General features: G+C 34.7%; 1 long non-coding RNA gene across 1 annotated transcript in view; it reads left to right on the forward strand.

Annotated features, from left to right (window-relative positions):
* The window catches only part of LOC108731259 (uncharacterized), a 44,403-nt gene extending 19,594 nt beyond the window's left edge, over positions 1 to 24,809 (forward strand). Inside the window, exons 2-3 of the long non-coding RNA XR_001937014.1 lie at positions 23,338 to 23,506; positions 24,582 to 24,809. This is a non-coding gene — a long non-coding RNA (uncharacterized lncRNA). The remainder of the gene's footprint in view (positions 1 to 23,337; positions 23,507 to 24,581) is intronic.
* Positions 24,810 to 26,955: the final 2,146 nt, after the last annotated feature.

A 26,955-nucleotide genomic window follows, 5' to 3' on the forward strand; every position in this document is an offset into this window, starting at 1 on the left:
CCCCTTCGACCACGCTCCTTAATTTCCTGTTCACTTGCATACTTGTATACAAACGACCGTAGTCTATACCAGAGAGCAAGGAACGTCTCTGAGCTAGCAAGCTGCGCCGATAACGATGCCGATGGTTGTTCACCATCACCGCCTGGGAGACTTGCCGCCGGCACCGACGCCGTCGGATCTAAATTGGAATCTGTCCGACTCCGCAACGGCAGTACCACTCTTCTGCTACAGGAAGAACGTCTCGAAAGGTCCGCGCGATTGCTATGTTGGATCGCCTCATGACGAAAGAAGTGCCCAACGGCGACAGCAACCCAACGTAATACTTCGCAAAGGATAGTATTAAAAAAAAGCCCTAAAAATGATACGAGTGACACTAATGAGAAATGGACTGTTTAAAAGTAGTACCATTAAAAATAGACTTCCTTGTGACATAAAGCTCTCTAGATACCACGAAATACTTAGGAAATACGTATATAGTAGATAATAGATAATAGCTCTCTCGAAAAGAGACGTAAGTCTAAAAATCTAAAAAATAGCTAAAGATAATTGTTTGAGTCTTATAAGAAAACATACTTCTATCACAAAAAATCTCTATGGCTGATATTCACAGTCAGTTCTTATATTTAAGATTGTTTTAAGTAATGTCTTAAGATAACATAAATCACAGAGTCGTTAGCATCATAAGACATTACTTATGAATATAGGTCTATATCAAATATATTTAAAATACTGTTCAATATTTTAGAAGTTGATTTTGAGGTCATTTTGAGATAATTTTATCACATGAGAAGTTCATATAAGCATAAGTCTCAGAGGCTTAAAAGATACAGAGAGTTAAAAATTCTATAAATTTATCGCTTTTTCTTAACAGTTCTTAAGCAAAAAAAGTTTTACAAAATTAATTTTTTATGTCCAACTTTTTTCAAAGTATATTGCCATTGAATTTTGATACACACACACACACACACACACACACACACACACACACACACACAAATACATATATTTTTTAAATAAAGCCTTAAACCCATACGTTCATAAAAACTTTTCTTTATAAATTGATCTCAAAACTTAATTTTTAAAATATTGAACAATATTTAAGAAATATCTCGTATATTACTTGCAATTCGGCAATGTCTTAATCAGACATTCGTTATAGATCATTATCTTCAATTCTTATGGTATATAAATTATTACCTCGGGAATGTTTTTAATTGTAAAGGTTGTGAAGAAAATTGTAGCCGTAGTTGTATCCATTTGACGAAACTCAGTGACTATACAAACTATACGAGCGCGAAATATCGCGCGAATCGTTCTCGTATCGTCGTTCACGTGAAGAGCAACGATGTTTCGACTATTGATACCGGGTGCGATACGATGCTGCAGTCAACCGACGCTCGGTTGCGTCGCAAAACTCGATTCTGCCAGGGCTTTTTTACGATGTAGTAGGATGGAGACGTAAAACGCTGATATTTCCGCGATCGTGACGGCAACCAGTGCGGCTCACGGCCAGGAATTCGGCTGATTTATCGAGGTGACAACGTGGTACATGGTCCTGAAAACATCGACTTTTCGATGTGCGCGCGCACCATATCGTTGGTCCATGATTGGAAAAGATTGCACCGTTATTTCATTCGTTATCCGCACATCGAGCGAGAGATGCTGGCTGTTTTAATTCGCTTTTTAATTATTTTAGAGACGTTTCTGATTTCTGCCATCGTGTTGCCAATGGAAATCTTGATTTTCATCCGTAGAATAACCTTCATATTGCATTACTAATAAAAAAAAATAAAACGCTCATTTATTTTCAACCAGCTACTAATATATAATTGACGAACAGAGCGATATTTCTTGTAAAACACAGAAATGTATCTTGCACGTTCGAATTGCAAGAACATTAACCTGTTGCAAAGGGGAGTTTATGGTGTTGCTTTAAAAAGTTAATAAGTTACTAAGTTTAGAACGAAGCTTCATTTCCAGCCGCAAAAATGTGAAATACGCGTTCGTGTAATCCGCCTAAAATTCAATTTTCCACAAGGCGCTTTTCCTTTAGAATCGCGGCCGCGTAATAACGGAGTGAGGATCCAGACGGTAACTGTTTCCCTATCTCATATAATAATAACAAATTTCTACGGGTAAAATACGTAACATTAAGAGATTTCAGTGAAAAAACAATCCGTTTGATAGTAGCATGCCATATTGTCGAAGATTACATGTTATCTTTGTTTGTTCATAAAGAGCGAATCGTTAATAGGAGTTCCATCAAAATATAACGAAACTTAATTGTATGACGCCACATTTTTCATTGCGTCATAATGTGCAATTTTGATCTTTTTCCGTGAAACTGTCACGATTGCAGAAACGATTTTTCCCCAAGCAGAACAAGTCACGCACGGAAAGAACGATTTAACTAGATGAAAATCTGAAAATAATTTTGTTGGACTATCAAAAATTATTAAGTAAGATAATACTCAAGCATAATGAGTAAACCGCAAATGTTGCAAAAAGTTTTGACGTTCTAGTAACTAGCTTTGAACGTCCTACATAATCATTTTGATGATTCTAACAAAATTTATTTTCAGATTTGATCTAGTTTTTGTAAATACTTCAGCAAAATCCGTGTATTAACGTCGAAATGACGTTAAAATGAATCGTGATTGAAAAATGACTTTTAGATCCCTATTCTTCTGTAACTCTTAATGACAGTATATAGTGATATTGTTAAATTATCATTGCGCAGGTTTTGAACATAACAAAGAAAGCTGCGCAATGACAATATAACGATATCGTTATTGTCGTTAAGAGTTACAGAGGCCTTAGGAGCCATTATTTTGGCATCATTTTAACGTTATTTTTATGTTATTATGACTTGTGTTCTGCTTGGGCCCAGGTAGAACAATAGGTTACGAATAACATCAAAATAACATTAAAATGAATCATGATTGATCTAAAAATGATTTTTAATAGTCATTCTTGGAGTCATTTTTAATGTCATCGTGACTTTTTATTCTGCTTAGGTCTACTGAAATACGGCAGAATAAATCGGCATCAGAAATAATATTTTGTAACCTCTTTTCCCAATTCCCTCAGAGCAACGTAAATGAACCAAATGCCTAGGGTGGTAAATATAAACTAGAAGCTATACTTATGTTCCACAGGCAGCTGCGTCGTTGACGAATTTGCCGCGACAGTTTTATAATGCAGATTACGGCGAGAGAACTTAATTCGCGGACTTCCATTACGCGACCCTGGATGGTCATTTTGCTGGGGCCGAGGCGGCCACTGTAATTAACTCGACTCGCTCGTGGCTCTAATGTTATTTTATCGGCGAGAAAAGAAAAGGCGCCGGTTCCTCTTCTTTATACGGGCGCATTCTCGACTCGGATGTACCATGGTTTCTTTCCTTGCCTTTCACATTCTTCGGCTTCCCTTCCTTCATCGGCTTCCCGCTCGGTAGCGTCGGCAAATCTTTCTCAATTTCTTCGGAATCCTTTACCCGGCAGAACGAGATTGGAGCGAGGAGGGAGGGGGAGGCGGAAAATGAGGAGCGCGCGGTAAATCACGCGGGCAAGGCCGTCAAGAGGGCAAAGGACGAGATGGATGGACAGGTAACAAAAGGAAAAATGGAAAGAACGAGGCAGAGAAAATGCCCGGCTGAAATAAGTGATGGATTTCTCAATTTCTTATTATTATTAGCCGCAATGAAGTGCACGTTTTAAATCTCGAATTTGAAACGGAAAGATAAGTATATTTATTTACAAGAGAAAAATTATAATTATTATATAACATATAAATATTTAACTAATTTTAGCTCTTACATATTTTTTTATTTCTCACTGTTATTCATTCGACATATTTATATTTTTGCTGTTCTTACGCAGCAGTTACAATTAAAATAAAATAAAATAAAATAAATGTCGCAGACTATCTCTTTTAGTCCATAATCGAGACTTAAAACAATTTTGTCTTACCGCATTTATCGTCGCAAAATGACAGGAAGTCGAGAGCTGCCCGTTATCCTGGTTTTTCTGATATCTATAATCCTACCAGGAATTCTTGAAGACATCGTAATGGACTCGTCGCGATTATTATCGACCGTATGCTCTGCATTTAAGCTATATCTCACGATATTCGAAATCGAAGAGAGAAGAACAGGAATTTAAGATTAAAGCTGAAACGAAAAGACTGAGGAAGACTTATTAAATGAGAGAAAGAGGTCACCGCGGGTGTATTCCCGTAGTGGAATTCGAGCGGTACGATTTACTCGCGATTCAAGGAGTGCAATAAGTGCTCTTCAGTGTCGAATTCACGAGCAAGCTATAGCGATGTACAGGGTGTCCTGAGATATTAATAGACACTAAGAACTGAATTTAAAAAATGGCGTTTGTACTTAAGAGGATGATAGCGCGATAGTAATTACCATGAATTACAGTGTAACCAAAATTTTCGAACTGGCTTTACAGATTGCAAAATTTTTTTTTACAGAATTAAAATATGCACAAATTTTTTTTACAGAATTAAAATATGCACAAATAGAAAGTCCATATATATCGATTTCACAAAAAGAATCGCACAAAAATGAAAAAGTTCTATGATTGAAAGCCTAGACAAAATATATTACTTAAATGTAATTCACGTGTATACACTGTTAAATCTATAATATCAAATTTAACTTAACGTGAGTCGTCACTGCTCCTATTCAATCATATCGTTATTTTATACTAAGGCAATGGTTATATTTGACACTATACGGAATCGATTTGATACTATATAGTGTCAAATTGACACGATATAGAATCAAATTTAACTATCGTTTTGGTAAAAAATAATGATATATTAGTAGGAGCAGTGGCGACTCACGTTAAATTTGACACTATAGATTTAACAGTATATGCTTAGCGAAGATTCAGGGCCAATCTCACCAATTTCGATTAATTTGATCGACCGATTAAATTTCAGTACTGTAACTGCAAAACTGAAAACATAATTTTCCGGCATGATGAAAAACCAAGGATTGTTTAATAATTATTATTATTGCCGTGAGTACATAAAATTAGTTATTTTAATGCCATATGTCGTTTTTCACAGCTGCCAGAAAGTTATATTTTTAGTTTCGTAATTGGCATTGAAATTTAATCGGACCAGTTATTCGGATCAAGTTAGTCGGAGTTAGTGAGACTGGCCCTCAGAATGGTAAACAGAGCAGTAATTGTACCTAACTAGATGCTCGATATTGCAAGAGATGCAATGTGTTAGATAAGGATGTATGCATAAGTGAAATAGAGCGATAATATACGAAATTAATTAATTACTATTATCAACATTTTCGTAATTTGAAATTAAAAAGTCTATTGATGTCGAGTTCGACTGTCGCGCTAGCATCCCCTAATTAAGAATCAAAATCTTGATAACCGTTGAGTTAAGCTTAAATAAGTAAATACGTTTCACTTTATATTTTAAATTTTGCCGGTATTTAATTTTTCTTTAACAATAATTTCAATAATAATATTTTAATAATAATAGTTTAAACAATAAGAATATTATTGGACCGTTCATGTGAATGCACATCTAACAGGAAATAAAGCCAATAAGCCGGTCGAAGCTGGATCTTTGGTGCTTAAATAATTTGATGTGAATTTATATACTATGTATTAAATTCTGCCAAACTACAAGCCGAACTGATTTCTTGGTTTTGAAACGTTAATAATATTTTAATAATAATAATATAATTTAATAATAACTTCAAAAGAATTTGCAATCTAATTGTAAGATATTTTCTAGAAATATTGAAAAGATTATATGAAAAGACGAGTTAATATTTATTGATGAACGATATAATATTCCTCAATCGGAAAGGGTATTTTTCTCATATTGCCATCGAATGCTTAAATCGCTGTTCCGAAGAATACTTTCACATTTGGAGGATGCTTTCGAGCCTGCAGCAAAGCTCTCGCGTCTGGAAATCGTAGCGTATATTATTATGCGAAAAAGTTAAAGAAATATTCGTGAGCTCATTTGATTGATTCATAAACGTGCAAAAAGTGCAGATAGATTTATTCTCGCAGGAAAGTGATACTATTCAAATTTAGAAATTATTTAAATTAATAAAATTAAAAATTAACTAAAAGATAATCGAATAGTTTGATTATCGTCCGATAAATATGGAATAATATGAAATGCTTAAATTAAACATTTAATTTCGTATTTCAGATGTAATGACGAAATTATTACTTTTCATAATTTATTTCGAGAAATAATTAATATATCTGAGCAATTAAATCTCGTGTAGAATTATCTAATAGTAGAACGAAGTGAAATAAAGATGACAAACGTTTCTGGAGCGTGAAGAAAAATCTGTTATCGTTTGCGGAGTGCATGCAACATTCGTCGCAGCGCGCTGTAAATGTTCGATATTCGTTTCCAATCTTCGACGCATCGAAAACAAACACGGTGGTGGTGCTGTCTAGCCAAAGACAAACTACAAATATCGATATAATGCTTTTTCGTAGTGGGAGAAAAGAGAAGTTGTCGCGTCGTTACGAAGTCACGCGTATTCAACCGGGTGTACTTTTCGGTATTACGCAACTCGATCAAAGAAAACAATAATTCTTTGACTGTTTGAGGTCGCGCAATGTCATTCCCAAGTTCGAGTCTATTTCCATGAAAGAACGATATTGTCGGATGCAATACAACGACACTTTTATTTTGAACAGCGTGGCATTGCGACACGTTGCCGAGAGACACGCTAATGGTACACGCTGTGACGATGTGAGCTGTGGATGGAATCGAAGAACGGGAACAAGTCACACTCCCCTTCGGTACCATCAACTACCATAGTAGAAGAAAGTCACACAGCTGTCAAGTCAACCGGCAACGACGTCGTATTCACGTGTGTTCAAGTATATGCTTGAGCGTCTGGCTGGATTTATATAAATACATAAACAATCACATAAATGCACTGTTAAAAAAATTGTTAATATGAAAACAATAAAGACTTTAATATTAATTATTAATTAATATTTATTATGACATCAATAGGATTAGAGCAAGACATATAATAATTTTTTATTAACATTATCCCTCTAAAGACGTCATCATTTTGTCATTAAAAAAACAATTTCTTTACTGAGTTTGCTCGAAAATGTCTCTCTCTGTAAGATTTGTGATAGATTTGTAAAAAATCTGTCAATGTATACTTTTAGTTAATATTTAATACATATACCGACATATAGACTTTCTGGCGGATACATAGAGAAAAAGATTTCTTTATATTGGAGATTTCTATTTGTTTGACTTACATTTATTTCATTGAAACAATTTAATTTTAAATGAAATATTATTTTGTTTAATATACCAATATTTTAATTTGAATACAAAAAATACGTTTATTTGAAGCAATATTTTTCGATGCAATAACATTTTCTTTGATCACACTAAATATTATTCTATGAAAAAAAAAGTCTCTTTGTGGTGCGCAGTGAGTTTTCTGCTAATTTCCGCGCCCTGTTTCAAGCTATTCGGTATTCTGTGCCCAGCCACATTATCAGCCATTAGCTCAGTCGGATCAGCTCAGATTTTCACTTTCAGTTTTTTCCATTGTAAATCAGAAAATTTCGAAAAAGGATATTATGATAGATTTGTAAAATATGAAATAGAAAGTTTCTCTGTAACGTTCAATCAGATGACTGTGACTGTGATTCATATTTAGCAGTGATTCATATTTGATGATGAGATTAAATTCTCTTGAGCATATTATTAGAATATTGTGTTATAAATTCTACGCGTATGATATATAATTTTCTACCAAAAAACAGCGATAATTTTAACTGGAATAATCTAGAACAGCAAAATATTTTTTTTGCCTGATTAATCTGCATACATCCTGCAGATTTTACCCGAAATTTAATTTTAGCGTTGCAAATATGCAACGTTCACTGTTAAAGAATTAAAAGAAAAATCAAAGACGAGAAAAATTAAAAAGAAAAATTTTTTAATTTAATTTTAAAAATTAAAAATGGAAGGGGACAATTAAATCAAGTTAATTCGTAGATAGTCTGCACTTTTTAAAAATGTCAAATAATTCAACTGATATTCTTCTTAGCCTTTAACTTTTGTAACTCTTAATTTCAAGTCAGACAGAGAGTTCTAGAATACCTTGTACGCGGATATGTATATTACATCTATATATCTTAAGTAGATACGTGAAAAGAGAGAGAAGGAGAGAGAGAGAGAGAGAGAGAGAGAGAGAGAGAATAAGAAGAGAGAAATAGAGGGATGCAGCGCGTGTACGTGTACGTGTACGTGTACGAGGGTACGAGGCGGATACGAGCGAGAGCGAACGTAGGTACGAGTTACCCAAACTCCCATTCGATTCGAGCGACAAACTTTGCAAGCAGTTTGATCGCCGGAGTTACAGATTCGCCGTAGAACTCTGAACTCCAAATGGGGAATCTATTATCGGAGCGAGCGTTTACACGTACACGTTCGTTTGCGCGCGTTGCCAACCCCGGCTGTGTCATAAGCGACGAACTGTATCCCTTACGTCGCGGGTCATGTCGTCGAGTTATCGCGATATGCCGCGGCGAGTTTTAAAGTTAGAACTTGAATCGTGATATTTAGCGTAGATCGAACTAGCTGTAATACAGATAATTTTATACAATTTCAGGTATAAGTAAAATAGAGCACAAATCAATTTTCTTTAAATGACATTTCGTGTGACTCGGTAGCACTGTGATCGAGAAATGTTAAAGTGCCTAATAATCGAAAGTACTCAAATTACATTAATTTTCAATAAATTTAGAATGGTCTTTCTCTCTTAACCAATTTTAATAATAAATTTGTAGGTACATTTGGAAAATTATTTGATTTATAAAGTACTATTTTACTATAATAGCTGTGGTTCAGCTTATGCTCTCCATAATCTTCACTGCTGGTTTTCTACTTCTAGATATTTTGAACGATGCGGAAAGTATGCCAACCATCTCCGTCGTTAAAACGATACGAAGATATGCGAGTCAGATACAACTTATGAGGCTATAAATAACCTAAGCAGAAAGAGGAACGAAATAATACTTAGTCAGACACAGGCCATTTACTCGGAAAAAGCAAAAATGTCTGGAATGCTCTTCTTTAATTTCTCCCGACGTCTCTCTCTCTCTCTCTCTCTCTCTCTCTCTCTCTCTCTCTCTCTCTACAATCAATTTTTAAAAACACTGAGTATTTCGCAAAGTTTCGCATCAATCTTCAGGAACGTATTTACTAACAAATTCTAGATAGAAAATTTAAAGCGAGGCAATACAGCATCCTGTACTCTCCAACTCATTTGTTCCTTTCCACCAAGCAAATCAATTAATTGGACCAGAACATAATGGAATTTCAAAGAAAACGTGTTAGCTGCAATCGACCTAGCTGTAGCTACTACCTACCAGTATTTATCTACTACCTCGTTGTTCACACTAATACCATCGAATGTTCGACGATTATTCGATCCGCCGTGGAGACGCGGTACGTCGTCTTTTCCCAGCCACAAAAATAGTCGAGGGAGGAGCACGGGCCCCTTAATTTCGCGGCAATCCCCCGGATAAACGGGGTAAGCTTGAAAGGTGGATGCGGGCATCCTGGCAGATTCACGACGTAAATACATTTGTCTCCCCGCCTAAGTGGGCCGGCTGTCTCTTCGTTGCCGAATAAATGCCAGCCAAATAAAACTTCCTGGCTACACACAAACGCAATTACCCTCGAGCGAGGGCGAGGGTTTGCCGACTGGTCGAAAGACACATTGCGATGCCACGGCCCCGTCTCATGTTCACTCGGTTTCCACGATGGCGCCGCATCACGGCTCAACGCCGCGCGAAATTAACTCCCTTTCGTCTTCCGTGCTTTAAATTCGCAATACGGTCGATCCACGTCCTGGGACGTGCCGGCATCCTGCTCGGGAGGAAGAACGAACAGAGAGGCAAAAGCCCATGGGGGAAAATGTCCGCTGAATTAATTATGCCACTAGATACGTACCGAGATAAAAAGAAAGGGAGAGAGATACTTACGAATTAATTACGGATTAATATTGATTCCCCGTTTGTTTCTAATCAAAGAAACTTTGGCGATGTATATCAACACTTATGTATATCCTTCGTTGTTGCATGTTTACGTTACATCGATGTAGACGTTACGCTAAATTGGTAAACTCCACGAGCTTTAATTAAAGTATACAACCTTAATTTTCCTTTGCAATTTTGCAGCGTACAATAATTTATATAACTATAATTTATGCGTTGGTGGATCGAATATTTTACCAAAAGCACTAATTCTTAATTCTATTGTACGAATGTTTCTAATTAAGAATCGTTAGCAGAAAATGAAGGAAATCGAGATCACGGCGAGCTAATATTATCAGAGGACGTCGACGGACCGTAATGAGACACGGACGGCGACGGCAGGTATATCTAGATCAGATGCAGACAGCGTCATACGAGAAATTGCATTCGGGGTAATTGAAGAGGAGGGAGAAGCGAACGTGTACATACTGTAAACTATGTTAGCGGACATGCAGAGTCAAGATGTGATAAATGTATTCTTACGTTATTAGATTGGCCATCTAATGCAAACCCGAAATGTTAGCACGTTAATTCGCCAACATGAATCTTGTAAATGTAATATTTTATTGCAAACTACTTTATACTGCTTATATAATTATTACTTAATAATACGCCAGATATTAAGATATTAAGATTGAATTTAAAAATGTTGTTACTTAGATAACTATTTTAATCGATCATTTAAAACATTTGTTTTTTTTTATATTATTCTTCCGCGATATAGTATCTTTTATTAATTATCATGCACTTATTTGAAATAAGTGACAAAAAATCAACGTTGATTAAACATTATACGTCATGAGAAAAAGAGCAGAATTGTAATGTAACACAGCTCGCTTCCAACATGTTTCTCGTACGTGTATTCATAATAATTGGGAAGCTTCCTCAAGCTTCTATTCTTTTTCTGGTATTCAAAGACGCTAACGAATGCGGAAATGTGCATGTCGATGTAATGCCGATGGAGAAAAAGATAACATAAATGAAAGAGAGAGAGAGAGAAAGAGAGAGAGAAAAGGAAAAAAAAGAACGAGAATATCGGACCGGCGGCAGTAACGTTCACGTGCTCACATTTTCCGATTTCACGTGGCAGGATACAGCGAGGGACGAACGGAGGCGATAGCCGATATCGCACCTGCCCGCCGGCGGATATATAACTGTATACGTGCTGCCGTTTTATCCCGATATCCCGGATAGGCGAGCGCGTAGCGCGAGCACGTAATTAAAATTGACGCTTTCGTTTTGACGCGTGGCGTGCAAGTCACGTATTAGTACCTCGGCCTTTTACTTCCGCCGCGATTGTAATTGCACTGTACGACGGTCGAAAGACTTCTACAAAATTGCACAAAAAAATCCGCAAAAATGATATCAATCATCGATCACATTCTCCGAGAATTTAAGCGCGTTTCTTTCTTATAATCTTATAGACAACCTCATTTAATTCTGTACGACGAAAATTATCATGTCGCATTCATCGTTTACTTTTAACATCACAGGGATAATGAAGTAGGGATAATGAGAGATTTTTTTTATCAGATAAAGAACATTACGAATGCAAAACCATTGCAAAACTGATTATTAAGTATACCTTTTATTGTGAAGTAACCGGATCCTATATGGCCTACCGAAGATTTGTGATTTTTTTCTAATTTTCTGTTGATTGTGAGTCCAAAATTGAAAACTAATCTAGTTATTCGAAAGAAGAAACATTTCTAAATATTAAAAAAAAAATAAAAGATATTTTCAAATACACATTTACATAAATGAGTGAAGGTTTTAAAAGAAAGTATCATTTAAGTCGTATTTATAGATATACATATACTCAATATAATCTAAATATATATTTTACCCATTTTCGTAAAAATATGTTAGAGAAATAAAAAATACGATCTAATGTATTGCTTTTATAAAATTATAAATTTATTAATGTATTGATTAATGTATATTTGTTGACATATAAAAATACAAAAAGAATTGACTTATTTACTCATCTCCACGATGTTTATCAGGTAAATAAAATCCATAATTCGAAATAAAAAAAAGTTTCAAAACAAAGGTTATAATCAATGTACAGACTCCTGGTTGGCCATATCGGTTCTACCTTACAAAGAGTTTCTTCTTTTCGATTATAAAAAAATATTGTAATAAAAGTATAAACTAAATACAATATTGTAAAGTTTAAATATAGAGCTACAATAATATGAACTATCAAAATTAATAATTATCTCTTAATTATTATAGAAAGTAATTACTTATTTACGAATTATTATATCATGAATTATTCTATCACGATATGACGTTCTGCATTTTGCTTTACTGACAATAACAGAATGAACAAATTGAACAACAAACTGATGCAATCGAGTCGAATGGACAGAGTTGCGCGATTTAATGCCATCTGTTAAATTCACCGTGTAATTACTCATAAATAACGAGTAGGGCATACTGGGTACCAAGCCCATAGGGTCCGGTTATCTTAATAAGCGATAAACTTTATTATCATTTCGACGATGATTTTACGCACTAATTGCACTTTTACGATTTGTAAATTAAGATGATGAGCATCTATAATTAAAGTTGGAAAGAGGGGAAGAAGGTAAAAATCTTTCGAGAGTGAAAAATACATGGATGCGTAAATGAAATTGCTGGCGACTTCTGAAGACGAGAAACGCGAGCAGCGGGCACACATCAGGCGCGCTCGCGCGCACAATACGAGATGCATTTCAACGGCGGGAAATAAATTTATCACGTCGTTCGTCCGGTACTTACGCTTGTGCCGCGCCACGGTGTTGTCACGGGCGGGGTGGATTACAGGCGGCGGTGTAAATGTAGGTGTAACGCGCGTACAACATGCGGGTCGCGCGTTGCTCCGCGTGACTCCTCTCTGTCTCCTGTGCCGGCGAGTTATATCGAGCACAATACTACCCAGGCCGGACCTCTATTTTTCGTGTACACGTAAAATCCATTTGGTCGTTCGACATACCGGGTTGTCGCTCCGGCACAATCGCATCGTCCCCTTGTCACGCAGCTACGGCTCGAGCTTTATTGTCCGGGGCTCCCCGCTAGAAATCCTCGCTTTCGCATCGAAACGAAGAGCAATTATCCCTTGCGCACCGTTCCGAGCTTTTAATTGTTCACCAAAGAGAAGGAATGAGAGAGGGGGGGAAGGAAGGAAAAGGAGAGAGAGAGAGAGAGAGAGAGAGAGAGAGAGAACAAGCAAGGGGGCAGGTGATCCTCTCTCTTATACTCAACGCGGAAAATATTGTATTACCTTTCTCTTACGGAGCAAGCGCGAATTCGTTAAAAGCGCGTAGGTAGTCCGGTACGAGCTGGAAATTTTTGTCATTAACGAGAATGCACCAGAAGAGGATTACTCGGGCTTATAATTTTTATTTTACTCCCCCCAATCCGTCCACCGTTAATGTCTATCGATCCTCTTGTCCCTCTCGCTCTCTTCCCCTCCTACCCCGATTTCCCTTCTGAACTTTTGTACGTTCTTTCTTTCGGATTGAATTTTCGTTATGACAAAAATGCCTCTCCATCAGGTGAACTTTTTCACTGATAAAAGGGAATGGATATCACGGATAAGTGTTACGTATGTAACATCCGTATGTACATTACATATAGGCAAATACGAGGGCAAATCAATAAGTGTTTGAAGATAGATGACGTTGCTGATGCAAGTTGGCATTACCATCGTGTACTACCATCTTTCAAATGACGCCATACAAAATTTCAGAGTGATTCATGCAATAGTCTTGATTTGACAGCAATTCGTAGTGAGAGTGTTTGATGTTTTCCGATACGATGGAAAAAGAACAATATCGATCCGTAATTCATTTTTTATTTTTGAATGAAAAAACGTGCGAAGAAATAAAAACAAAGTTGGATGCCGTCTATGGGAACCCTTCACCATCTATGACAACCGTCAAATATTGGTTCAACGAATTCAAACGTGGTCGTTCGTCTATTTTTGATGAGGAGCGCCCAGGTCGCCCGGCAGACGTGGTTACTGAGGAAATCGTTGAAAAAGTCCATGACATGATTCTCGCTGATCGCCGAACGAAAGTGCGTGAAGTAGCAGAGGTCATAGGCGTGTCGTATGAAACGGCATTCAATATTTTGCATAATAATTTGGGAATGAAAAAGCTGTCGGCCCGATGGGTGCCGCGATTGCTCACGGTGGACAACAAGCGAATGCGGCTATCAATTTCAAAGCAACGTTTGGAGCTGTTCAAGCGCAATCCGAAGGAATTTTTGCGTCGAGTAGTAACTGTTGATGAAACATGGATTCATTACTACACACCGGAGACCAAGGTACAGTCAAAACAGTGTGGATTTCACCCGGCGAACGTGCTCCGAAGAAGGCCAAGACTGTCCCAGGCCGGAAAAGTGATGGCCAATGTTTTTTGGAATGCGCAAGGTGTAATCTTCATCGACTACATGGGGAAAAGCAAAACTATCACGGGACAGTACTATGCTGACTTATTCGACCGATTCGATGTTGAATTGAAGAAAAAACGCCCCCATTTGGCGAAAAAAAAGTGTTGTTCCATCAGGACAATGCACCGGCTCACTCCTCCGCAGTCGCCACAGCCAAATTGGTCGAATTGCGGTACGAATTGCTGCCGCATCCACCAGAAACAGAGGCTTATTTTGCAGAGTTCGACAAATCGTATTTTTCGGAGGGGTTAAAAAAATGGCAGAAACGTTGTGAAAAGTGTATCCTCCTAAAAGGGGATTACGTTGAAAAATAAAAAAAAGTTTTGTGAAAATCTTGCGTCATCATTACTAACACGGGTACTTATTGATTTGCCCTCGTATTATTTTTCTAATTATGGTAAAATATGTTGGGCACATATTGTTGTATATAAATATTATTTTAAAATATTGTTGATCATAAAACACACAATTTTATACAAGGATTATCGAGATCAGACCACTTTTTTAGGCAAATCTCTCGAAAACGGTTTATGAGAGAATTTTTTTTAAATACATCGAAGTCAATATTCATCAATATTCATTCCTATCATATGTATAATATAAATTCCATTCGCAATTTTTTCAACTTCACAACATTATATTTTCTCTTGATATATATTTTTCCTTCGTAATAAATTCCATACAATTTTCTTTTAATTTATGAAAAATATAGTGTTTATCATACACTTGACAATGTACGATATTTTATATAAACAGATTGTTTATATATAAAACAAATTGTTTTAAAAATTTTTATTATTTGTTATGTACTAATTATCACAATTATTAATTTAATCTCCACTCATTGAGCAAACGGTATGAAAGACAGATCACGTACATATGGTAAAAAAGTGTTTTACATGGCAGTCGGATAATCCGAAGGTAATACTCGAATTAGCATTAAAGAACCATCTTCTCTCGGCAATTCACGATCGTTTGTAACTGGACAAAGCCATGCGCACCATTCCTTTTTATCAAGATCCTCTCGTTTGTTTCCGCGACACATATTCCCAACTTGGGCACGGCTTATTTCCAACAGTGGCGAGAGCTCGTATTCCCGGCGCATCGCGTAATGCCGTGACATTACACCGCGGAGACGTCTGAGTTCGCTAACCGGTAAATATGAGTTTTCACTTGGCGCGACCGCGTCATGTCGCTACGGCTCCATTTTTGCCTCGTTAATTACGATTACGCGTCCAGTCCCAAGACGCGACATGCCCGGTCGTCGACAAGGCTCGTCTAGAAATCCGAGAACGGGAGAATGCGAGAGAGGTTCTCGCGGAAACTCGTTTGGATCTGCAAAAATCGTGACTATATGTGCAAGGTGATAAACTTGATCGGGAACTAAAATCGAAATCCAGTATATAATCCGTTGAAGAAAATACAACGTAAATAATTGAATTTTTGATTGATTACAATAATATTAAATCGATTATAAACCTATTCAATTAAAAATTTATTCATGGAAATTGATACTAAATTTTTTTTTTGTAAAGAAATGTTCTTGTTTGAATGATGAAAGTTTTTATAAAAAAATATCACTCCCCTTTACTGCAGAAGTGACACAACAAGAATTGTGAAACGAAAATGACAGTGTCAGATTTTGTGTCATATTAAGAATATATTCTTTTTACCGACATTATTGATTGTCAATAATTTTTTGTCAAGTTGAAAAATATCTTTTCCTCTTTTCTAGGAAACTCAATTTTTTTAGTTATGTCACTTTCGAAGTAGGGGAGCGACATGTCTGAAAAAGACTCCTTTTCGAGTAATAGTCCCTTCTGCAACTGCCAAAACTTTAATAGAAGAAAATGTCATGCATCCCACAAAAAGAGGACGATATTCATGATGTTACTTTCTTTTTAGAAATTTTCAGAGTGAACAGTAGAACGCTTGTTTCTTTCCCTGCTCGGATTGGCGGCCATTGTCGTACACCAAAAAGTAGAAGCCAAACTCGCAAGGGGAATTAAAAACCGAGACCTCGGACAACGTCACGCTCCACGTTTGTAATTAATTAATGCAAAAGGGTAGAACGGGCCTTATGCGATCTTGATGAGGCTTTGATACGTTGCAGGGCAAGTCGTACGTAATGAGAAAAACGTGTCGGGTCGCATCTAATGGAAAATTACTCTGAGCTGTTGAATTAATTTCTCAAGAGGAAACTATGAATTCAATTTGATATCAATACTACTGCGGTTAGTGGAGTTTAAAATGTTTTGAATTAGATTTATACTCATTTAATATTAAAACAGTTGGAACTTATAAACGAGATAAAATAGCGATAAAATATTATCGAATACGGAAATATTCAAAGGTATATCGTATCTTAACACTTATACGCGTGAACAAAATAATGAGATGAATCAATTGGTGTAAAGAAAATATATAGTTGCTTTAAAAAAAATATGTATGCAAAATGGATAATTTTTTAAATAAGCAACTTTGTGCTTTCTTTACATTAATTAATTCTCTCATCTCATTATTTTGTTCTCTCTGTTCTCTCTGTTCATAAAAGTATTAAAATACGATTATCAAAAAATTAATAATTTACGAGTTATTTAACATTTTATATCAATATGTGTCAGAATAAAGTATAAAATATTTCATGCACTATTGGTTTTTTGATATCTCTACCTTTATACTTTTATATGCAAGATAATTAGAGGAATCATATTGTGTAAAAAAATCATACAATTCCATTTAAAAAAGTGAATAAAGTCTCACAAAAAACATGATCTTGAGAAAAAGTTATTGCTCATCATAATATGTATCCCTTCGAATCAGACAACTTTCTCCTGTGATATTTTCTCGTATTATTAAAAACAACAAAGATATTTTAAATAATCAAGTTACAGGAAACACATACGCGAATTGTATACCTTTGTTTTCAATCCACTTAAAATTAAAAAGGATTATATATTATTTATCAAATTATTTGTCTGCTTTTAAAAATTGCAGATCTCAATTTATTCTTCAAACGATAAATTTCAAGAGCGACATGCGAGAACTTAATTTTCGCGTTGACACTTTTACTGCAAACGTATTATCGTAGTGCTGCGACTAAGCATATGTTCCTCCAGTAATCGCTAATTAAACATGAGAATTTAGTACATCGGCGACGTTGTTTCAAGGCACTCGGATCTTAAGCAGCTCGTGTGTGGGGGTATGTTGGTCGGTGAGTGTGTACTCGAGAAATGTATTCGGGAGAATCTACGAGGTCGGTTCCACGCTATGGGATAGGCTCGAGACTTCCAGTGGTTTGTCTTCGGTGCTTCGACCCGCGGAAGCTATATTTCCACGGGACTTCCGGGAAACAGCGAACCCGCCGGCAATTAGTCAGGAAGTGCCCTGCAAGCCCACTACTGCTCACAGAGTGAGAGCTTTTGCCGAATAGGACGCACTAGCATACTTGGTCGCCCTTTGCGGAGGATTCGTCTGTGTTCGAGCAATTTTGAACATGAGTGAAATATTCATACACGGGCCATCAACGTAGTGTTCCAGATCTGAATCATTAATTTGCGGATTCTTTGATCAATTTTCTATCAAATTTTCACTGAGGATGAGATAAACTCTGAACCAATATCATTTCTGTTTTATTAAACTTAATATCATTCAACTTAATTTAATTCTAGAATATTCAATAGCGTTTTCTACTATATAATAGCGAAAAGAGAATTTAAGATCTTTTAAGAGAGATTTGTTCTTTTGTATCTTACTGATAGATACAGTGAAATGAGATGCGTATATTCCGTGACAACTCGAAGCCGATGGCAAATCTTATGTAGTCCATCGATATACTGAAACGACGACTTTATGTCCAACATTCGTCAATTTTTATATGATACTTTTTCATGTTTATCGAACTTTCCATTGTATGTGCACGTGTATGGAAGCATCGCAAAACGCTTATAACATGCAGCTTTTTCAAAGTAAATAATTCACGCGCATTCATACACCTCATGAATTTCGCCTACGTTCGTCGAGCGAATTCTCGCTCAGCTCATGTTGGACGAATGCCATTAATTATTACTCGATTACCGATGTTGCGTAGCGTTAAGCAATAACTTAGATAAGCTTCGAGCAGAAACTTTGCAAAGCGGACGATTCTCGGTGCGCGAATAAACCTTTGCGGGATCACGATTGACTAACGTAATAAATTATTTCCCTCTTCTCATGTTCGTTCAGGAGTAATTATTGGCACGTTCTGATGTACATCGATATAAACTGATGCGCTGTCGTGCGTGTACCACTATCATATACAGGATTGTATAATCTTAAACAGATTTCTTTTGTCGTAAAGCAAAATCTTCGTATTTCTTTTTTACAATCTTTAATATAAAAATTTGTTATAATCTTCAACTTTTTATTTAACACATTTTTTTATAATAAGATTGAAGACCGCTTATATTACCTCTACAATACTTTAAACTAAGAAGCGCCACTAACGGTCTGAACGTTAAGATATTGAACTATTCTAAATTCATTTAAATGAATTAATTTCAGAAATTATAATTGCGTGCCGATATGATTGTCGGACTTTCAACGCAATCAAATCTGAAATATTAATAATCCCCCCAAATTTCCCAACTTAAACATATACATACATTTTTTTTATATTATATTAATTAATCAATTAAATTTTGATAAAAATAGAATTCATTTAAAGTTGTATAAAGAAAGATTTTTAAATTATTCAATATTCTAATGATTTAAATTTCTGTTCAGATTTTTAATAGATTAGTAGATTTTTAATGGATTTCAGTTAGATCTTCTCTTATAATTTAAAAACAATTGCTATTTCGACATTTTTTGTTAGGATAGCGATCATGTAACTTTTTCCCTAGAAAACGTGGAAACGTAAAAAGTGAAAAATTTCTCCATTAACTTCAATGGCAAAAATTTATATTTTTTAGTTTTTGCCCCAAGAAAAAAAATTACACGATCGGTATTCTGAAGTAACGCATTTCAAATTCAATTAATTCAAGAATGTTAATAAAAGACTCAAAACTCTGTATATATAATATATATATGTGTTTAGAGAGGATGGTAACTTCTTTTCTTCGTTTATTCCCGCGAACATCACGGAATTGTAGACCGCGGAATCGATCTACTTCGAGAAAAGAAACAGCATAACGCGATACGGCGAAGGAATGGGAAGAACGGGAGGAGGACTGGGACCGAAGAGGGCGGAAGAAAAGAAACCGGGATATTACTTTTGCTCGTTATCGGTTAATTGGAATCACAAGATTCTCGATCGTTTCCAAGAGCGTTCTCCCGTTCTAGTCAATTCCTTCTCCTTCCATTCGCGGCCCATCGTCTCTTTGTAGTTTCGCTCATCCCGCGACTTGGCTGGTGTAGTCGGTGGAAGGCTGAGGTGGAAGGCAATTACCGCGTCTCCCTGTAACGAACTCGATTCACGCGGTACTATCCGTCCGAAACTTATTCACGCATTGGTGCGATAAATTCATGCTTCAAGTGCCCTTCACGTTTTAGATGTACCTAATAAGATGGTTTTCTCCATCAAACTGTTCCCTTCTATCCTTTCTTTTTCTTTGCCCTATTCTGTCTTGCTCTCGCCTTCCTGTCATCTTTTGTCTTTCATCATAAATGACAAAGACACGACTCTCGCATCAAGTATCGAAATATAATGAAGTCTTTCCATGAATAATGGAAAATATTAATTAAAATTTCAGAATCGGTGTAGCATGTAGAGAAGCAACACTGCGACAAGAGACCGACGATCGCGTCTTACTCGGACGATCTTTTATGGAAATAAGAAAAAGAGGGATCGGAAATAATGGATCCGTTGATATTTCCGTCGTTGCAATAATGACGAACGTGTCTCGACGACTTATCTACCTGGAAAAGGAAGTTTCATTTTCTCGTGACTTACTATTTTTTTTTCCGTCACACAATCTTACTTTCTATTCAGCAGCTATTGTTATCCTTTTCTTTTTCTCTTTTTCTTTTTCGGTCACTTTGTACAAACCATTGCACGTCGATAACGATTGTGTACAGTGCCGATCGTTTCGTTTTCCGTGACAAACCGCGAATTTCACAATGCCAATAAAGTTACGCTATTTTCTGATGCGTTAATTTTCGCTGTCTATCAAGAAGTCAGCATAAATGAAGGCTTTGCTTTTACCACGCGAGTATATTTGAATAATTTAAAGACATGGAATAATATGATTTTAGTTATTATTTAAATGTCAGGTGTTGATATTACATGTTTTACCATTATTTACCATTTATAAAAGTTTTTACTTTGTTTTGATTCACATTTGACATTTCCAACTACGTAAAAAATATTATGAAAACACTTTTAATCCTACACAAATCATTCCTATGTCATAACAGAGTACTTTGTCAGGTAATTATGTAGAATAAAAGAGCCTTTCTCAATTTTCAGCAGACATTTTTCAGCTGCAATCTTGATAAAAATCTTTGTTATGACTCAGATAGATAGATTGTTCTGCTGTAAGAGCAAAACAAAATAGAGTAAAAAGTACAAAGTATAAAGTAATATAAGATAATTATATACATACAATTATATACATAAGTACAATGAATTACATACAATAAAATAAAATAAGAAAATACAAAAGCAGAATACAGAGTAAAAATAAAAAAAATATATAGTAAATAAAAAATAGTGATAATCAACCAGGGGAGGTCGAAGAATGTATAACCTACCTATTTTTTTTTAACTATTTATGGTAAAAATGAGATAAGAGAAGCCTCCCCCAATGACCTTGACCTTGACATATGTTATCGAAGTCATGACCCTGAGTGATCTTGAGGAAGTTTTAACGATCGTTACTCGTTAAAAAGTTATTAACAAAAAAAAGTTTTAAAAAACGTCTTATTTCTGCTACATACAATATTAAGAATTACACCATCCCTGCTTACGTAATGACTTTTCACGCGAAACAAGATTCACCCCGCTTCACCCTTGTCTAGGGACGTCCGACTTGTCGCGTGAAGCGAAGTTCACCCCATCTCCTCTGCCTAGAGGCGTACAATTTTCAAGATGAGGTGGACCTCATTTCGCGTGGAAAGTCGAACGCCTTTAGGCAGAAGGGATGGACCGCGCTATATTGAAAACAAATTATTTAAAAAATGAGTAGATTATATTTTTCGATTTCCCCCGGTTGATTATCACTGTCTGAATCATAACAAAGATTTTTATTAAGATTACAGCCAAAAAATGTTGAAATTCGAAAAAGACTCTATTCTACATAATTACTCTTTAGGTAATTATTTATAATAAGGCTTTTTCTAAATTTTAATGTTTTTTTCATGCAATCTTGATAAAAATCTTTCTTGATAAAAATTACTTTAACAGTGATAATCAACCGGGGAAGGTCGAAAAAATATTTAACCTATCTATTTTTATTTATTTCCATTATAGCTTTTCGGATCTTCCGACATTACAAATATATATGGCCTTGAAAAGAGCTGATTTTAGTTTTTTAAAATACGATTAGTATAGCACATGCGTATGTGTTTTATGTATTAAATCTTTACTAAAAACACAAATGTTTTATGTATTAAATCTTACCTAAAAATACAAATTCTCTGCTTTAAAAATACAAATTCTTTGTTATAAAAATACAAATTATCTTCTTTAAAAAAAACATAAATTCTCTGCTTTAAATACACAAATTCTCTGCTTTAAAAACACAAATTATTTCCTTATATAATTTTTGTGTTTTTAAAGCAGATAATTTGTGTAATTAAAGCAGAGAATAATAAATATATTCAGTACACGCTCTACCTTGCGTAGGGATCTGTCTATAATCTTTTCATTTTCCGTTATTTTTAGTATATTGTTAATATTAAATCCTTGTCTTGAATTTATACGCATACATTTAACAAGATAAAGATTTAATATTATAGATAAATCCAATACACGTTCTATCGTGAATTCGGCCCTTTTAAGAGCCATATATATTATACATATTTGTAATATCAGAAGATCCGAAAAGCTATATTGGAAATGAATAGTTAAAGAAAATAGATAGGTTACACATTTTTTTATCTCCCTATAATTGCACTGTTAAAGTCGCCAAAAATTTTTAACGAGATTGCAAGAAAAAAATATTAAAATTCGGAAAAGACTCTATTGTAAATAATATCTACTACATTTTTTAATCACCCCCTTACTTTAAAAATAACAACTTAAAAGATTAAGTTTCTCGGGAATTGAGAAAAATGATTTTTTAACTTGACAGAAAATTATTGACTAATTAAATAATATCGATAAAAAGAAAATGCTTTTAACATTGTCAAATGTCATTTTGTCATTTTCATTTCACAACTCTTTAAAAATCGATAAATAAGATGTGTCTCTCACATACGCGGTCTAAAAATGATATTATCTTTAAAAATCCTTTTTTAAATTGTAACGATTTTGAAATTTTTTTATGAAGTTAAGTTACTTTTCTTTTGATAATTGATAGGATAATGTGTTTATTTAACTCACTCATGGTAATAATAGCTCGAAAATAACGTTTTTATGTCACTTTCGAAGTAAGGGAGCGATATATTAAAATTTATAAATGCAATCTAAAAACTACGAGATGTCTTTTGTCACTAAAACGTCACTAACAACGTCACAAAAAAAAAAAATCTTTATTAATGCAGTTTTGTTTCCTGTAAATTAATAAAAGATTTTCTCTATACGTTTGGATCAACTACGATATTCATGAATACAGATGTTCTGTATGCATTTATAAAATAAAGATATCATTGCTTTTTGTAGCACTACAAAGACCAGACACCGGTACAATTCTCATTCAGAGAATACTCCTAACCATCACGCGACGGTGAAGACCAATTAGGAAGAAAAGTAAGCGAAACAGGTCGTTCCAGCGTCTATTAGATGCAAAGAGACATTCGACGCATCGTTACATTATTCGCCATTGTCACAAGTAATTATTGCAGTTATATCATTATGTTATCGGTTCGCAGCAAAGCACGTTTTTTCTTTTTATATCTCGTTTTTAATTCAGCTCTTTTTAGATTCACAAAGGATTCTTAGATAACAAATTTGACATCACATTAAAGAACAATTTTAGAATTTTAGAAAAACTTAGAATTGACGCGAATTTCTGCGACGTTTACGTAATCTTAGTTAAAGAAAAAAAATGAAGGGAATGATGTCTTTCGCCAAAAGGAAGAGAATGCCTTATATAAGCCGCGAGAGAACTTCGCTCCTCTTACATTATAATCGCGCCGCCAACGAGCACTCCGCTTCCGTTAACTTTTTAACTAGTTGCAAATTAAAATTTAACTCTAGTGTATCCACTCTCGCCTCTTACTCACCTCTATTCGGCAGTTTCTGGTACCATAATTCGGTAAAGCACTTTTCGATTGTTCGAGGTGATCGGGAAAACGCGAGAAATGAAAAACTCTTAAGTTATTTAAATATTTCTTTCAATAATAATTATAATACCTTTGTTTAAGATCTTGCGTTCAGTAAAAAAAGTATTATGGTTTTAATGATTTAATGGCTGTTCTTTTTTTGTCACATTATAGGATCGTGTTGCAAACTATGTAGATATTAGAGAAAGAAACAGATTAAGTTATATTTAATACACTATAAAGCATTTCAATTTTGTATACATGTGTCATTATGGAAATGCATTACACATTAGCTGTAGCTTTAATTTCAAAATTTTTATAGAGGATTCTCAAAATTTGGTTTTAATCCGATATAAGTCTATTATTGCTTTAAGAAAATTAGTTTGTACCCTATATTTTTCCTTAGCTTTCTTTTATGTCTTGGCCAAACTTCCTCATGCAAAAACACGTACGACGCTACAAACATTGTACAGATACAGGCCTATTTAATTTATCAAATTCCACGCATAAGAAACAAATGCTTTTCTTTTATGTCGCGCATAAATATAAGAGTTTATGAAATTTTCCACCGGTAGAGAAACGCGCGCATTGCTTCACGGACAGTAAAAACGCTAGGAGGTCGAGATTGCATTTTTTTTTCAGTTTCAGGGACGATGTACCAGAGAGAAGACAGGCTTTCTCTCGGGACGGAGATATTTTTATAATACGCCGCATTCCAAGGTCGCGGCTAATCCCACCGAGGGAATTCGTCAACGAAGACGAGATGACGGCTTAGAGGTTTCACGAATGTCCGAGGGGCTTTAAATTAAACGAGTTTCACCCGACAAAGTATCTTCGGAATTTTTATTCGCTGCAATCTCTAGTATAAAAACTTGACAAGTAGAATATATTATGTGTAGCGTTTCCTTAAAGAATTAAACGACATTCTATCACAAATTACGCGTAGAATTATTCACAAACTATCAATTTTTCTAATACATTATTATTTTTCTAATACATTATTATTTTTTTAATAAACACTATCGTTTATAAGTTCCAGAACACATAGTTTTCTGATATCTTACAAAAAGTTAAATTTAAAAAGTCTTAAAAAATTTTAGAAAAAATTTATGCGAGTCGAGAACATTATAAAAAACATTTTTTCTCTTTTTTTTGTAAAGTCTTTAATGTCAAAGTTAAAAAACATTTTATTATGAAATTTTATACAAGGAATTCGATATTATTGCAAAAACTCATCGCATCAATTAAAAAAAAACATTTTAAAGTTTAGAAGACTTGCTTTAACATATTTTTTTGTTAATTTTATCCGATAATATTTCATCAGGCTACAATTTTTCAAAGTAAAATAAAAGTATTGAAACAATATTGAGTTTCAATTTCATGTATTTTAGAAACAAAAAATATTGTAGAAAATAAAAAATAAATTTATATAATTCTATTCTATTTCGTTTCTTCTTAAAATTTTTTTGTTTCTCTAGTCTTTTTCACCGAGTATACTTAACTTTTTGTAGATGCGAAAAAACCGCAAACGTTCCCGAATTTATAAACAGTTGTGCGTCTAATAACAACAGCTAAAAAAAATGCAAAATGCACCGTAAAAAAAATTTACCCACTACAAATTTTTCGAATATTGAAAATAGATCATTTCGTCTATGTAAAATGCATAATCACGCGACAACTATATAATAAAATTTTGCATGTCGACAATTTTACATATCTATGATTGTAATTATTCCATTTTCGCAATGGTGATGAAGTCTTATTGCTGCCGCAGAATGCGCACGAGTTCGCCAAGAAAAATAGTAATCGTACGGCTCTCTCTTTTTTCTTCGCTACCGAGACTTTGCGGTAACAGAAATATACATAAACTGCGCGAGATACATTATGATAAATAATGCATAAATATACATAAGTATCAGAAGCGGCAGAAAAGTTCGAAACCTTTACAAGAAATCTTATAAAGACTTTTACGAGAAAAGTTCCGTTGCGTTTTCGCGATATTGGAAGATAGACGCGCGCGCAGGAACGTCAAACACACACATATAAGCACGCACACGGGCGCGTAAATCTACACTGATGTATACAGTGCGTAAAAACGAGGAATGTCGCTTGTGATCAATGCACAAGCGCATTTACATGACAATGTAAAATCGACGTGAGTAGCTTAATTTCGTACAGTCGGAGAATTTCGTTGCGTCGATATTCTTCATAATTCGGCTGAATTATTCATCGGTTGCTTTAATCTGTGTCCCGGATTTTAATAATGAACATAGCAGTTGTACGATACGAGAGGTATTCCCAACGCATTAATGATGCGCGGATTATATTTGACAAATGAAACGAGCGCCACTTACCTCGATATAATGTATGAATCGAGAATTCTGTGAGATATCATTTTCATTCATAGACAAAATTTGATCTGTTTATGAATCGTATTCTGCGTATGAAAGATCTTATAAAGATATTGAATGTAAAATTTTATTAGATTGTAACAATTCACATAAAAATATTATTGAGCATTAAGATTTTGACCGAATATGATCTTCTTTGTTTATTTAATAAAATTTTATTATTATCAGAAAGAAAATATGGAAATCGTCTAAAAAATATGTATGCGTGATTTGAAAATGTAGAAGATTATAAAACAATGAAAATAATAAGTTAATATATACTAGAAAATATATGTAAAATTGTATTTTTTTATAAAAATTAGTATTTACTTTTACCTCTAATTGTGTAAATATATCACTATATTAAACGGAAAATTATGTAATAACAGTAGTTATTTTATAGTTTTTATATAAATGTACAAAAGAAACTCTTACTGATTATATAGAAAATTGAATTCAGGTGAAATGAGTTATAATAGTTTTCATATATAATGTAGCTTATATAATGTAATGGACAAAAGATATCGTAGATACAAGACTCGATAATGAATAGTTTTTAAACTATGATAGCTATCAAACATGCTCTGTGAGCATAATTTTTACACTACAGCTTAAAAACTATTGAT

Source organism: Mycetomoellerius zeteki, unplaced genomic scaffold (assembly GCF_001594055.1).
Source record: "Mycetomoellerius zeteki isolate Tzet28-1 unplaced genomic scaffold, Tzet1.0 scaffold100, whole genome shotgun sequence".
NCBI lineage: Eukaryota > Metazoa > Arthropoda > Insecta > Hymenoptera > Formicidae > Mycetomoellerius > Mycetomoellerius zeteki.